This window comes from Elaeis guineensis, chromosome 11, assembly GCF_000442705.2.
Source record: "Elaeis guineensis isolate ETL-2024a chromosome 11, EG11, whole genome shotgun sequence".
In the NCBI taxonomy this organism is placed as follows: domain Eukaryota; kingdom Viridiplantae; phylum Streptophyta; class Magnoliopsida; order Arecales; family Arecaceae; genus Elaeis; species Elaeis guineensis.
The window spans coordinates 109,208,827-109,224,047 of record NC_026003.2 but is presented as its reverse complement, the minus strand read 5'-3'; positions in this window follow the sequence as shown (position 1 = coordinate 109,224,047).

The window sequence follows — 15,221 nt, the reverse complement described above, 5'->3', positions numbered from 1 at the left end:
GGTACACTCCAGGTTAGATTTTCTACACCACCCGCGGTGCAAAAAAAATTTCTCATCACATTTATGCAATATACGGGCCTTGGCTAATAAGATCCTTGTCCATGGACCAACCATTGCGTGTAATGGATATGACAAAATTCCCATGGGTGTAGACTTCCACAATCATGTCAGAATATTTTTCTTTTTTTTTGTCCTAAACCAAATTTATTAAACTATTCTTGAATATATACATCTATAGCTATCAAAAAATAAGATGTTTAACAAATTAGCAGGATTATCTTTGAGGATCCATACTGACTATATATTTAATACTATATTGATTATTCGCTTGAAAGATATTGAGTACTTCTATAAGGCCAAAGAATCCAAATAATATCTTCTAGCTAGTCTTTTTGGATAGATCATGAATTATTACAAATAATATCAGAGTAGACCCTACCCCCATAACTCATGTGGATCAGAAGATATTGCAGTGCAGGTTCATCGAGTTGACCATAATCAAGTCAGTATCCATACGGACATATATTTAGTCTCATATCTATTATTCGCTAGAAAGATCTTAATATTTATACAAGATTGGAGAACCAAATAATACTTTCTGACTAGTCTTTTTAAGTGAGGCCATGTGTTGTTACAATATCTATGATAGCTAGCCATAAGACAACACATATATGATTAGCAATATATGACGCCATCCAGTCTATAGCACTGTTATCCTCTATAGATATATTTTACCTTGAAAGATTGAAAAAATGCTCATATTCTTCTACAATCTTGTCTCAGAGGATGAATATCGATTCTAGAAGTAATTGAACTAGAAAGCTATCTAACCACCATCAAGGAGTCCCCTTCTACTATAACATGAGAAGCCTTCAAAATTGTACTTGTATAGGATATAGTTTCCCATTTGCTTGCAACTCTCTCATTGGAATAGTAGTATTAAATAGCCGAACACTTTTGGTCCAACCAACGCACCACTTGCATATCTGATTACAAAACTTGCTCCACCAAATTCATCTTTATTTAATACACAATCATCCAAGTAAACATTGAGAAAACTAGGAGATGGTGGCTCCCAAGAAAAGTAACACATACAAGAGAACATAAAATCTGCAAAAAAAGAGCCACAGTTTTTTTCGATCATCAAGATACCTTTGAGGCAATTGCAATAGTATACTCTTGTGCCCGACTAATTGCTTTCATCATAATAATTCTCAAACTCCAAGGATTTCTTGGAATATAGGATCATTTCTAGCCAACCAAATAATGTAAGTAATATAAGCTATCGATATCGCCTCTGAACTTTGATTACCTCAAGTTGATATTTATAAATTGTTTGAAAAAAAAAAAGAATCAAAAGAAAGATTCGACATTATCCCAGCATTAGAAATAGGAGCTTGTCTCCAAATCTGAATTGCCAATCTATGGTGTAATATAATATGAGAAGGAATCTCTATAAGAAAATAGATCATATATAATGGTTAGGAATATGAAAGCTGAATGTAGAATTTTATAATATAGAAATCAATTTCAAGGTATCTTCCATATAAATAGTTCAATCGATGAATACTAATTCTCCATATCTAAGAAATCTTTTTAGTTGTTGATGCTAGTGGCATAAGGTGTTTGCATAATTTTTCAAGGTCAAGACATCAACTTTCTTGGTGCCAGAGGAGGAGATCGGTTGTGTCAAATATAATTGTGAGGATTCATATGGGCATATCACTACAAGAAAAAAAAATTTCTGCGATGTTAAGAAACATCGCCAAAAGTCCCCCAAAACGTTGCTGAAGTCTTTTCATGACGTTTGACATTACGTCACTAAGAACATCATGCTAGTCGCATCGCTAATGGCTAATCATGATGTTCATCATAAAACATTGCAGAAAGGACATCAGAAGTGTGATGTATGGCCAAATATTGCAGAACGTAGGTTGACTGAGCAACGTTTCACTAATGTCACGAGATAAAGATCTATCATGATATTTCTGTAACATCACGGAATGTGGCTGATTACGCGATATTTCACCAACGTCGCAGAACAAAGATCTTTTGCAACATTTCTCAAACATCATGGAGCATGGCTGATTACGCGATGTTTCACCAACATCACGGAACGAGGATCTTTGATGATATTTTTCAAACATTGTGGAACGATTTCGCTAACATTGCGGAACAAGGATATTTTGCAACAGTCACATTTGACTTTATTGGTAGTTCAATTATAACCTATATAAAATATTATATTTCATAATATATATTCAAATATCAAGTAAATCATCTATTTTCAATCAACGAATCATTCATAACAACTAAAGTATGAACTCATATGCAATTCATAATCAAGATGAACCATACACAAAATTTATAATCTAAAAATTAAATTATCTTCATCCAAAGAGACGACATCTCCAACCAAAAGCACCAAGAGATCATGTCTCTACCAAAAAATAAACAAGTCTTCATCTAAGCTACCAATTTGCCTTTAACCAAAAGCAAACAAACTCATTATCCAATTGCCTATAACAAAACAAATGAGTTCATAAGTTGACAATCCAAAGTGCATAAAGCCTCTCCACCATATATGTTCTCAAAACCACATCTTCACAAGTCCTTGAGTCATGGGATCCTTGCCAAAAAGAAAAACAGAATCAATTAAGTGCTTATATATTACACTAACAAAATACATACATTGCTCTATTATGCTTACAAAAAAAATTTAGAGACGCATTAAAGAAACAACTTAAGTAACTTATGTTATAAATCTGATAAAAAAATATTCTGTGATACACACAGGGCTTCCAAAATCTTTTGTTGACACTCCATATGTGCATTTTGAAGCTCCATTTATGCTTTTTGAAGCTCCATCTATGCCTTAATGTCTACAATCTCATTCTTCATCTCTTGGTTATGCTTCTGCGACTGCTCCAACTCCTCTTGAAGTCTCTTCTTAGGTCCAACTCCCAAACCATAGCTGTAATCTGATCTAGTTTCCAGAACTTTATCGCATATCTGATCTGCTATCATAGGATGGGCATCGGATATGGACTGCTCTAACACCTACATCATTTCATTCTACAAAATTTGAAGAGAATTAATTTCAAAACAAAACTAAGCTCACTTAAAATAGTACTCATAATTTTTTTTTGTGTAGTGTCCTCACCCATTTTGCCTCGCACTCAGGAGTCAACCATCTACCTGGAGTGTCACCAAGACCTAGGGTGTACTGAGTATGATACCATAACATAATTTGATCGCACTCTTCTCCATTCAATTCATTCTCACTCTGTTTAAAAAATGAGTTACTATTGCAAGAAACTTAAATACCTAACGATATTAGTCATAATCAAAGTACAGCATCTCACAATCTTATACCGTATAGGTACAAAAGCTTTTGACCCGATGTTTGCTTGGTACTTGACGAAACTTTTGGACTTTTTGTTATGCTCACACGTTAGCTGAAAAGATAGAAATTTTATCTCAGTCAACCTAAAATAGATTCTTTAAAGGAGACATTTACATACAAATATAATGTAAGTTATACTGACCTGTATCCTATCTTTGTCCCAGTAAGTGCAAAGATCCATCCACTCTGCCATGGTCACAGTACTTGACTTTGAGTCCTTTCTATAGTTAATGTAATGCATATGTAGTCAGTACCTCTGATCCTTTGACTTCAATGAAAGAATCTTTTTAACACTAGCACAAACTTCCTCATCTGTCCTTAAACCCTTGACATCTAATTTTTGCTGTAAATAATATTAAATACTAGTTAACAAATATGCATAGAATACAAATGCAACTATAATGACTTCTACTTACCTCTAGTTTGTCAAATACAATCTGCATCTCTTCTTCTATTAATTTGGTCTATCTAGGCTTGATAGGTTAGACATTTTGAGCTATATTACCAAGCTCATTTGATAGCTTGGTGAATTGAACAGCATTAATGGGTCGTCCTTCTTTCGTTAAGATGTTGATCTCCATTTTTTTTTGCTAAGGACTTTGTTTATCTTACTTAACCTGACCCCTCTAGTACAACCTCTTTTTTTTCATCCACCCATGCTCATGGATCCTACAAGATGAGCAAGCAACAATAAGAATATTAATTTAAAAATATTTAGATGATATTGAACATAAATAGGCATATAATTATTCATACCTGTAAAGCTAAAACTAAAAGCCAAGTCTATGGTAGGATGTGTATGCTCAGTAGGCTCTGAACCGGTAGGTGGTGTATGGACCGGTGGCGATCAAGAGGAAGGTGGTAGAGTAGAAGGTGTGATTTCTGTTGGTGTTGGATCTAGAAAGGCTGGTAGAACATGGGCTGGTGACAACTGAGAGAAGGTGATGGAGCCACGATGTCACGACTTTGAAGAAGCTGCTGGTATTTAGATAGAGAAGGTACAATATCAGCTAGAGATGGAGCTAGAGGTGTGACTTCTGCTGGTGTCGGATCTAGAGAAGCTGATGAAACATGGGCTAGTGGTGACTGAGAGGAAGGTAGTGTAGCCACGGTGCCATGGCTCTAAAAAGCTACTGGTACCTTGACCATAACTATGATGGCAAAACCATTCTCTGGATCGATGGCTGCTGAGTAGAATGCGGTGGATCAGGAGATACTACTGAGGTGCTTAAGGGTACTTCTCTTTTTTTCTTAGACAATCCTGGTGCCATGAGAATACCTATAATATATAGTCAAATAAAATCAATATTAAGATTTTAAACTAAATCAACTAAGGTTAACTTCAGAAGTCAACTCGAACTGACTTCGAGTCCACTCGACTGGTCTTTGAGTCAACTCATTCTCAATCGATAGAAATATGGCTTTCTATGAGTTTTTATCTTTTGAGATGGAGTTGGCTCAATTTTGCTTGGAGTCGACTCGATTCTACTTCGAGTCGACTCAAAAATATTTGGAGTTAACTCAATCTCAGACCGTAGAAACTAATCTTCTATCCTCTGAGATGGAATCAACTTGATTTGGTTTCGAGTCGGCTCGATACCATGCCAGTCCTACATGCCATCCCAAAATGTGCCAGAGTTGACTCATTTTGGGCCATAAGTCGACTCGACCTCTTCAAATGGTTCTTTGCATGGAATTTAACTCCACCCCTTGTCTCAATTGGCTTTTATTTCTTTTTCAATGGGACTTTTATTTCTTTTTCAATGGGGCTTTCTTTCTATAAAAACAATCTTAAGAAAAATTTGAAGGATATTAGTATATTTTTATGCTCTAATGTTTGGTCATTATCAAAATCATTTCTGGGGTCAACAAGTCGACCTCTTTGTTAGGGGACAATTAATGAATCAACCTCTATTATTTCACAAGCCAAAAACAGAAACAGATGTTTCTGTTCTATTGTAGAGGTCGACCTATGGGACGACCTCTGTGCCAGGGGACGACCCATAGGTCAACCCCTGAAACAGAAACCCCTGTAATGGCTTATTTTTTAGTCTAATTTTGGTGATTTAATGCTCTCTAATCATTCTCCAACGGCTACTAAACTTCCTTCAACACTGATTAAAGGTATCAAGGCATTCAAAAGAGGAAAAAACTTAAGAGAATATAAGAAAAATAGGATTGAAAAGTTTTTTCAGCTCCAAGACAAAGAAGCCTTCATTACATGTCACAAATGAAATTAAATTATAAATCATTGTCATGGTCATTATCATCATCATTCTGTTGATCATCATCTTCGATACAATATTCTGCCAAGATATCATCTTCATACTCACTATTGCTTGTTGCTAACTCTTCAACTTCATGATGCAAATCTCACATTGTATTCAACAAAGTATCATCTACTACATCATATTCGACATCATCTCTATCTAATGACTCTATGTGACATTCCTCAATATCTGCATGATCTTGAAGGAGTCATTTCAAGATCCTCTTCATCATCAGAATCTTCTTCTGTGGACATTCTTGCACAACATGCCAGTTTTGTCTCAGTTTTATATTTTGTAAATAATAAACTTGCTTCGCTAAGTTTGCAAGAATAAATGGATCATTTTTGTACCATAATCTGGTTACATTTATGCTTTGCATATTTTCATCGATCCTAACATTAATGTTCCTAGACCCAAGATCATACCACTTGCACTTAAAAAGAACAACATTTTTACTCTTGACATAATCTAATTGAATAATATCTATTAATACCCCATAGAAATCGATAATATCATCTCTATAGTTTTCTTTTACTGCAATATCACTATTTTACGACTTTCTACGAAAATCACGAACTTCAGTGTGGAATTACATGCCATTTGCAATACATTCCGAGTATTTTTGTACCAAATATGAGATCCATATGCTAACGCATATAAAGACTCGATTACACTTCCCTCGCCCGATCTATATAATATTGCCATCTACCATTATGTAAAATAATTGATATTAGTTGAATATGAGAATACAATACGTATATACACAAACAATCTCGTAGAGTTTGCATTCTCATCCGATGCTTTATCCATAAAGAAAATTGTTCTCTGTGTCTGTTCTCAACATCTAATGAACTTTGCTCCATCAGATCAGCTCAACCTTATGCTCTCTAATAAAGAGGTATAGTTTACTATCGCATCTCTATATCGGACATTTAATAACAAATTTTAGGTGGTAAGAGCTTACTTAAAATAAAGCTCCATCTCTTCACAATTGGTAAGCACATATCAATGAGCCATATCTTGCTCTTCTTTGAGAAAGAAAACAAACTGAGTTGCTTCAAATATCCTAACTTATTGAAAAAATACTGTTATGTCACCATCATTGGCTTTATCATTGTTTCGTTCATCCATATTAAAGTGGGTCATGATACGTCAAATGTACATAAAACAAAATGTTAAGCATTCCTTGACTACATACGCCTTAGCAATAGACCTTTCTAATGAGCTTTATTTCGAACAAATTTCTTTAGAGAGCCAAAAAATCTAAAATTTAAAATTTAAAATAATTATATAACACAAATATTGATCGATTGGCAACCATCTAAAAGAAGTTACTATGATACCTCTTAATTAGATACATCCATCGATATGCCATGGGTCCATCTAGCAAGGCTTCATTTGGCAAATGAACAACCAAATGTACCATCACATCAAAGAAAGTTGATGAGAAAATCATTTCAAATTTATACAATATCAAGGATATATCTGTACACATCTTCTTGATGTCATCCACAATTAAAGTTTGACGATATATTCCACAGAAGAAATCGCCCAACTCTATCAATGCAGCTGTCACATCTTCTTCAAGATTCCACACATGTCGATAGAAAGAATACTTTGTAAGAGAATATGACAATCATAGATTTTTAGTCCCACAATATTTTTTTCTCAACATTAACATATCGAGATATATTAGATGCATACCCATTCAAAAACTTTATCCCTTTAAGAAACTCACTGAAACTCTTCTTTTCAATGTTCGATATTGTGTAGCATATAAAATGAATTAAGTAGGACCTATCATTTCTCTTCTCCAAGTGTAATTTTTTTTGAATTTTCATGTCTTCCAAGTCGAGTTAAGCATTAATAGTGTCCTTGATTTTACCTTCAAGATTTAACAATGTACCAAAGATATTTTCATACATATTCTTTTCAATATGCATAACATCAAGGTTATGCCTCAATCTCAACTTACACCAATATGGCAACTCAAAAAGAATATTTTTTTTATCTAATTCAACTTTTCTGCTGATCTTTTATTGTTAGGATGCTTCCTATAGTCTATGTTCTTCAAATGGGATAGTTATTGATCACATCATCTCTATTTGGCAAGACAGGTGGGGATCGATAGTCCACCTTGCCATCAAACCTCTTGCTCTTCCTCCATGTATGGTCATGAAAAAGAAAACACCGATGGCTTAAATAACCAATCTTGCTTCTCAATTTACAAGAAGAGATATGCTCATTACAAACAGGACATGCCATATACACTTTAGTAACCCATCTAGAAATATTACCATAGGTCAAAAAATCATTAATAGTCCACAATAGAACCGCATGCATTCGAAAATTTTGGCTGTATGAAGCATCAAAAATATCAATACCCTTATTCCATAACTCATTCAACTCATATACTAATGGCTTTAAGTAGACATCAATGTCTCTACCTGATGCTTTCATATTCGGAATAAGCAGTGACAGCATAAAGAATGACTCATCCATGTACATCCAAGGGGATAAATTATATGTCAAAAGAACAACAGGCCACATACTATAGGCATTAAAAATGTTACCAAATGGATTAAAACCATCCGTTGCGAGGCCAAACCTCACATTACAGGATTCTCTGGCAAACTCTGGATACTATTCATCAAAGTTCCTCCAAGCTTCACCATCAAACGAATGAATCATGGTGTTACTCTCATTTCTAGGCCTATCTTTGTGCTGTCTCTTTTCTTTAGCCATCTTTCTCGATATGAATAATATTCATTGCAGTCTAAACTTCAATGAAAAGTACCATAACACTTTATAAGAGATCTTTTTATCCTTACCATTAATCATCCATCTCGATGTTCCACACTTTGGATAACTGTCATAATTTTGGTGCTCTTTCCAAAAGAGAGCATAGTCGTATTTACATGCATGTATTGACACATAACCCAAGCTCAAGTTTCGTAGAAAGTGATTTGCTGCATAGTAAGACTTTGACAAAGATTGACCATTAGGCAAAACATCTCTTAGCAATGACAATAGCATATCAAAAGAATTGTTACTCCATTTGTTGTATACTTTTAAATGGAGTAACTTTACAATTAATGATAATTTTAAAAATTTTGTACATCTGGGATACAACTCTTCGGTAGCTTCCATCAATAAATCATTAAAGGCGTCAGTACAAAAATGGCTAGCATCTATAGAAGCCTCTAAGTTTTTCTCAATAGGACAATTGTTAAGAAAACTACTGACGTCACATAGCAAATCTCTTATCCCATTATCATCATCATCCTCATTTGAGTCATTGCCTAATTAACTCATCACTTTCTGTATCCACAAATGGAAATCTGTCTTGATTACTAAGAAATTGAAATTCTGCCCATTCACCATGAAATATCCATCGGGGTATGATTGATTCATACCAAATCTCAATAGATGATCAAAGATATTCTCTTGAGGCTCCATATAAATGTTCAAGCAATGTGAATAAGGATATCAAATTTTGCAATCTTTATCCTTGTTTTGAGCCACAAAAGTCATAAATGATTTGACTCCCTTTATGTATTCGCAAGAGAACTTAACATAATTCATCCAATGCTTATCCATATTATATATAAATATTTATTGTTAAAATCCAAACAAACTTCAGCAAATATACCATTTAAAACACATCTTTACAAAAGAAAATAGGAAAATTAGGACAAATAGGAAAAAATATAGGAAAAATGCAAGAAAAATTTGAATTCTCTTCAGGTGCACATGGAAATAACTAAGAAAAAAAGATCAATAGAGAACTAAGAATGAAGTGGTGATGAACAGAGAACTAAAGAGATGAAGAATTTATGGTTTTTCTTAAGGTCCCCCTCCCCCTTTTATCCCACTCTGTTCATGTATTTTGGGATTAAGGAAGGGAGCCATACCTGAAATAGCGAACGGCGATGGTAACGAGCGAAGATGAAAAGATCGACAATGGTGACGATGACGAAACGGGCGAAGACTAGAAGATAGAAGACCTATGTCATCATATCGGTAATGGCAGATGCGGAAGACCGATGATTGGAAGATGGTGATGGTAGATGGTAGATGGCATCGTCGTGTTGGTGATGAGGGCTCCCTCCGATCGAGTGGTGATTGGAAGACAGAGGAAGATGATGAGGGCTTTCTCTTTTCTAAGGGAAGATGGAAGCCGATTGCCGATGGGGGAAGACAATAAACTCACATCGAAAGATGGTGATGGCCGGCAAACAAAAGTCAGAAACAAACCACAGCACTAGGGGCTAGGGCATCGAATAGAATGGGGGAGTTGGGAATAGGAAGATGGAACGGTGGAGTCACGGGGGGGAGTTGGGAACAGGAAGATGGAAGAGTGAAGTTGCATGTGGAAAGAATCGAAAAAAAAAAATTTTGAGGCCAAACGCATCATTTCTGTCCTAAACATCGCGCAAAAAGATTACAATCCGCATCATTTGGCCAAATGTCATAGAAGATCATCTCATCAGTGACGTTTCATAATGTCGCCAAAAAACTTATGTTTCTACGACGTTTCAATTTTTAAGCATCGTAAAAGACTCAAATTCTTCTAATATATATTTAGTCCCACATTAGTTATTTGCTAGAATGATTTTAGATACTTATACAAGATTAAAAAACTCAAATAATACCTTATGTTATGGAGTTATATCACCTAAGTCTTTATCCTCGAAACTCCTCATCGAACATATGAACAGCCAATGACCAAGCATTATTTGGATGTCCTGCTCTTTCTACACTGAGATGGGCCTCAGCTGTGCACATCATCTGTATGTCCTGCTCTTGTGGGAGAGCTCTCATTGCTATGGCCCTAACTCAGATCCCTTAGAGTTAGGAGGAAGTGGATGGCCCCATTGAACTTTACCTCCAGACACAGTCCTCGACCAATTGCCAACGATCATATCATACTACTCCCGATATCTTGATCAGACTCAAGCTGATGATTTTAGAAAATCTAGGGACGTTAAGCTATTACAAGGAGAATGTGGGTCAACCTCACGTCCCTTAAATATCGGACGGTTTCAATAGAACTCCCGATGGTTACAACAAAATGTGACACACAACTTAATTCCCCTAATTGTCTATTACCTACGATCCATCATGGGCCATGATTCTTCACAGCAGTTATCAATAATCAAGGTAATGTATACTTTTTTCATCTATAAAAAGGGATCTCAGAGGATCCTTCGATAAGCTTTTCTGAGCAAAAAATACTACTCTCTTGCTAAAATTCTTCCTCACTATTCCTAAAGCATCAGCTAACTTAAGCACAGAAGGTTCTCTATCAAAGAATCTCCGATGACCAAACTTTTCTTGTAGATCCTAGGAGGGCCTAATTGTCCTTCGATCACTCTCGACCATCGAGCTCCACCTTGGACCGCCGCCAACTAAGCTACTCCTTCTCAATTCGGAACTTTGTGGCAACACCTTCCGACTAGCCTTTTTGAATGAGGTTATGGATTGTTACAAATGGTATCAGAGCTGATTCAGCCCATAATCTACATGGACTGTAGGATATTGCAACATGGATCCATTGAGATGGATCATGGATTGATTGTAATGTTTAATATGGATGCATAAATGTAGATTCTTAATTTGACGAAGACAGCAAGACTTAAACTGGGGGAGTACGTAAGGATCCATATAAAATATATTTAGTTTCATATCGATTATTCATTAGAAAGATTTTAAATATTTATAGAATTAAAAAATTTAAATAATATATTTTTATTAAATTTTTTAAATAAAATTATGAATTATTATAATAATTATAAAAAAAAAAAAAGACCATCGATTCTGCAGCACAAGTTGGACAAGCAATCAGCGTGCATAGCCACACATTAAGGGTAGGTTTGTGCATTATGCTACTTTATATCGAAAAGCACAAAAAAAGGTGATGCTATGGTTGCTCCAAGGATGCGTCGAAAATACACACTGCTTGCTAGCCGGAGAAAGAGAGCGCCTTGACAAGAGGGTGAAAAGATGACCGGCTCCTCGTATGATCTTTGTCCAGAAGGAAGAATACAAGCATTCCAGTACCTCATTTGGGATTTTTTTAAAATATTATTTTTAATAAAAAATTCTAAAAATAGGGTTGTTTTGAAACTATTTCTGAAAATATGGTTGATTGGGCCGGTGTGTCCAAATCATAAGCTCAAAACACGAATTTATTTTCACTCATTTAAAATCGTAGGATGATTCCATGATTTCATGATGACCTGACTAGAATTCCCAACATAAAAACATGAGATAGACCCACAATTTTAAAGGCTAAATCGTGGGTTAGACCCATGATTTTTGGGATGAAATCGTGTGCATCTATCCCACGATTTCTCTCCTTTTTTTTTTCCCCCGCACATGGCCGGCCTTTATTTTTTTTCCGCTCCACTCTGTCGAGAGGCGGGTGGTCGCCGGTGCTCGTGCGGAACCGCGGGAGCTCAAGTTCACCAGGCCAGGGGAGGGAAGGGGAGGGGATGGTGGTGGGGTGGAGCCGTGGAGGGTGCGCCTGTGCCTGGGGCCAAGGAGGGGAGGAGAGAGGAGGAGGCTTGGTGGCGCCAGAGCCGGAAGAGGAGAGGGAAGTGGGTTTGATGGTCGCATGGAGCCGGATGCGATGCAGATGGTGGTGGGGAAGGGCCGCAGCGGGGTGGCATGGATGGCTGTGACTTGGGCCTCACAGGCAGTCGCAGATCACGGGGGGGCAGCAGTGGGAGGAAGGAAAGGGAAGGGAAAAAAAAGAAAAAAGAAAAAAATATTTGGAGAGGGGGAGAAAAAAAGAAAAAAATTATTATTTTATTATTATTAATAATTTGAAGCTGCAATAGAAAAATATTAATTTTAAAATAATAATAATAATAATATTTTAAAAATAATATTTTTATTATAATTTAAAAATACTATTTGTATAATAACATATTATTTTTAAAAAATTTATTTCAAAAATTAATAATAAAATATTATTTTAAAAAATATAATTTTTAAAATAATAATAAGAATATTATTTTTAAATAATAATAAAGTAGTATTTTTAAAAATTAAAAAAATAATATTTTAAAAAATAAAAGTAGGGGAGGGATAAGAGATGAAAATAATAAAAAAAATATTATTTTAAAAAAATAAAATATTATATAAAAAAATAATATGTAAGTGAAGGATCCATAAGCTTTTCTATCTCTTTCGATCAAAAGGAATGGTGGCAGGGGTACCATGGGCGAGCAAGAGGCGGGCAACGAAACTGAGCGAACGAGAGAGTACTAACAGTTGGCACAAGCATGACAGAAGACCGAGGGATGCGAGCGAAGGACGAAAGGACATAAGTTCGCTAGGGCCAGAAGAGGCAAAGAGAAGGACGATCGTAGCCTGGGCCTCCCGTAGGGAAGAGGGATGCAACCATGGCAGCAAACATTATTATTGTTAATCAAATAATAATATTTTATTAGTATTCAAAAATAATAATATTTTATTATGAATAAAATAATAATATTTTATTATTATTACTAATAATATTTTATTATTAATCAAATAATAATATTTTATTATTAATCAAAAATAATAATATTTTATTATTAATCAAAAATAATAATATTTTATTATTAATAAATAATAATATTTTTTTCTTCCCTCCCCAAATATAATATTTTTGAAAAATAACACATTACCCTTTTAATATAATATTTTATTTTTTAAAAATAATATTTTTTTATTATTGTTTTCATCTCTTATTTTCCCCAACATTTATTTTTTTAAATATTAAGTTTTCTAATTTTTTAAAAATACTACTTTATTATTATTTAAATAATATTTTAAAAATAATATTTTTATTATTATTTTAAAAGTAATATTTTTAAAATAATATTTTATTATTAATTTTTTGAAATAAATTTTTTAAAAATAATATGTTATTATACGAATAGTACTTTTAAACTAATAATAAAAATATTATCTTTAAAATATTATTTTAAAAAATAATATATTTTTATTATTTTAAAATTAATATTTTTCTTCTACCGGCTTCAAATTATTATTAATAATAAAATAATAATATTTTTTTTTTTTTTTTTTTCTCCCCCTCTCCAAATATTTTTTTTTCTTTTTTCCCCATCCCTTCCCTTCCTCCGCCGCCCCCCCACCCTCCCTTGACGATCCCGACCGCCTCGTGAGCCCAAGTTATGGTTGTCCGTACCGCCCCTGTCGAGCCCCGCCCCACTACCGTCCGCACTGCACTTGGCTCTACGTGACCACCAAACCCCCTTTCCTCTCCTCTCCCAACTCCGGCGCCACCAACCCTCCTCCCCTCCCCTCTTCGGCCTCGGGCGCCTTCCGTGCCTCCGCACCCCGCACGACCGCCTCCGCACCCTCCGCGGCCCCACCCCACCCCGCCACCGTCCCCTCCCTTTTCCTCTCTCAGCTCTGGTGAACCCGGGCCCTCGCGGCCCTATGTGAGCACCGGTGACCGCCTGCGCCCCTCTGCCTGTGCTCCTCGATAGAGCAAAGTAGGGAAAGAAAATGAAGACCGACCGCATGCGAAAAAAAAAAAAAAAAAAAGGAGAAATCATGGGATAGGGGCATGATTTCACCCCGAATATCATGGGTCTGACCACAATTTAGCCTTTGAAATCGTGGGCCTATCCCACATTTTTACGTTGAGAATCTTGGCTGGCATGGTAATAAATTCATAAAAAAATTTATTGTACACCATCTGCGGTGTAGAAAATCCAACATGAAGCATACTACCTCATCTGATTGGATCACGTAGCCATCACTTTTCATCACACATTTAATGCCCATTTAATACCCGTAGTTCTATTTTTTCATTAAAATTTTGGATGTCAAAAATGTCCCTTCCCCTTCGAAAAAATTATATTAAAAAAATATATTTTTTTTAATGATGAAAATATCCTTCTCTCTTTATGATATTCTATAAAAAAATTATGACATCCTATACAAAAAATTATAATTTCAATACAAGATGCCATGATATCGATATAAAATGCCATAATTTTTTCGAAAATATTTTCATCATTTAAAATTTTAAATAAAAAATAAAATTATAAATATTAAATATATATTAAAAAATAATGATCATGTGGTTAATATAATAAAATAGTATGCTCCATGTCAGTACAATGCGGGCGGTGTACCAAGAATTTCCTTGAGCTCATGATTTGAAAACGCTAGCCCACACAACCATAAAATAGTTTCAAAACGATCCTATTTTTGAAATATTTTATTAAAAAAATAATATTTAAAAAAAGAAAAATCCCCTCATTTGAGCTGAATCTGTCCGGAGTTTGACCCTGCTTGTATGCTCGTTAGGTGGTGGAGGTCATTGAAAAGCATCTGACAGGGATCAGACGGTCCAACAGGATGTAAGGCTGTCAACTGTCCTCAATGGAGCATTTAAGCTCCAAGACATTGGCCTCTTTGCTTTTCTTTTCAGTGTTTTGCTTCCGTTGTCCGCCGCGCGAGGCTCCAATAATGTCCTATTTGATGATAAAAATTATTTATTGACGATTACAAGCTGC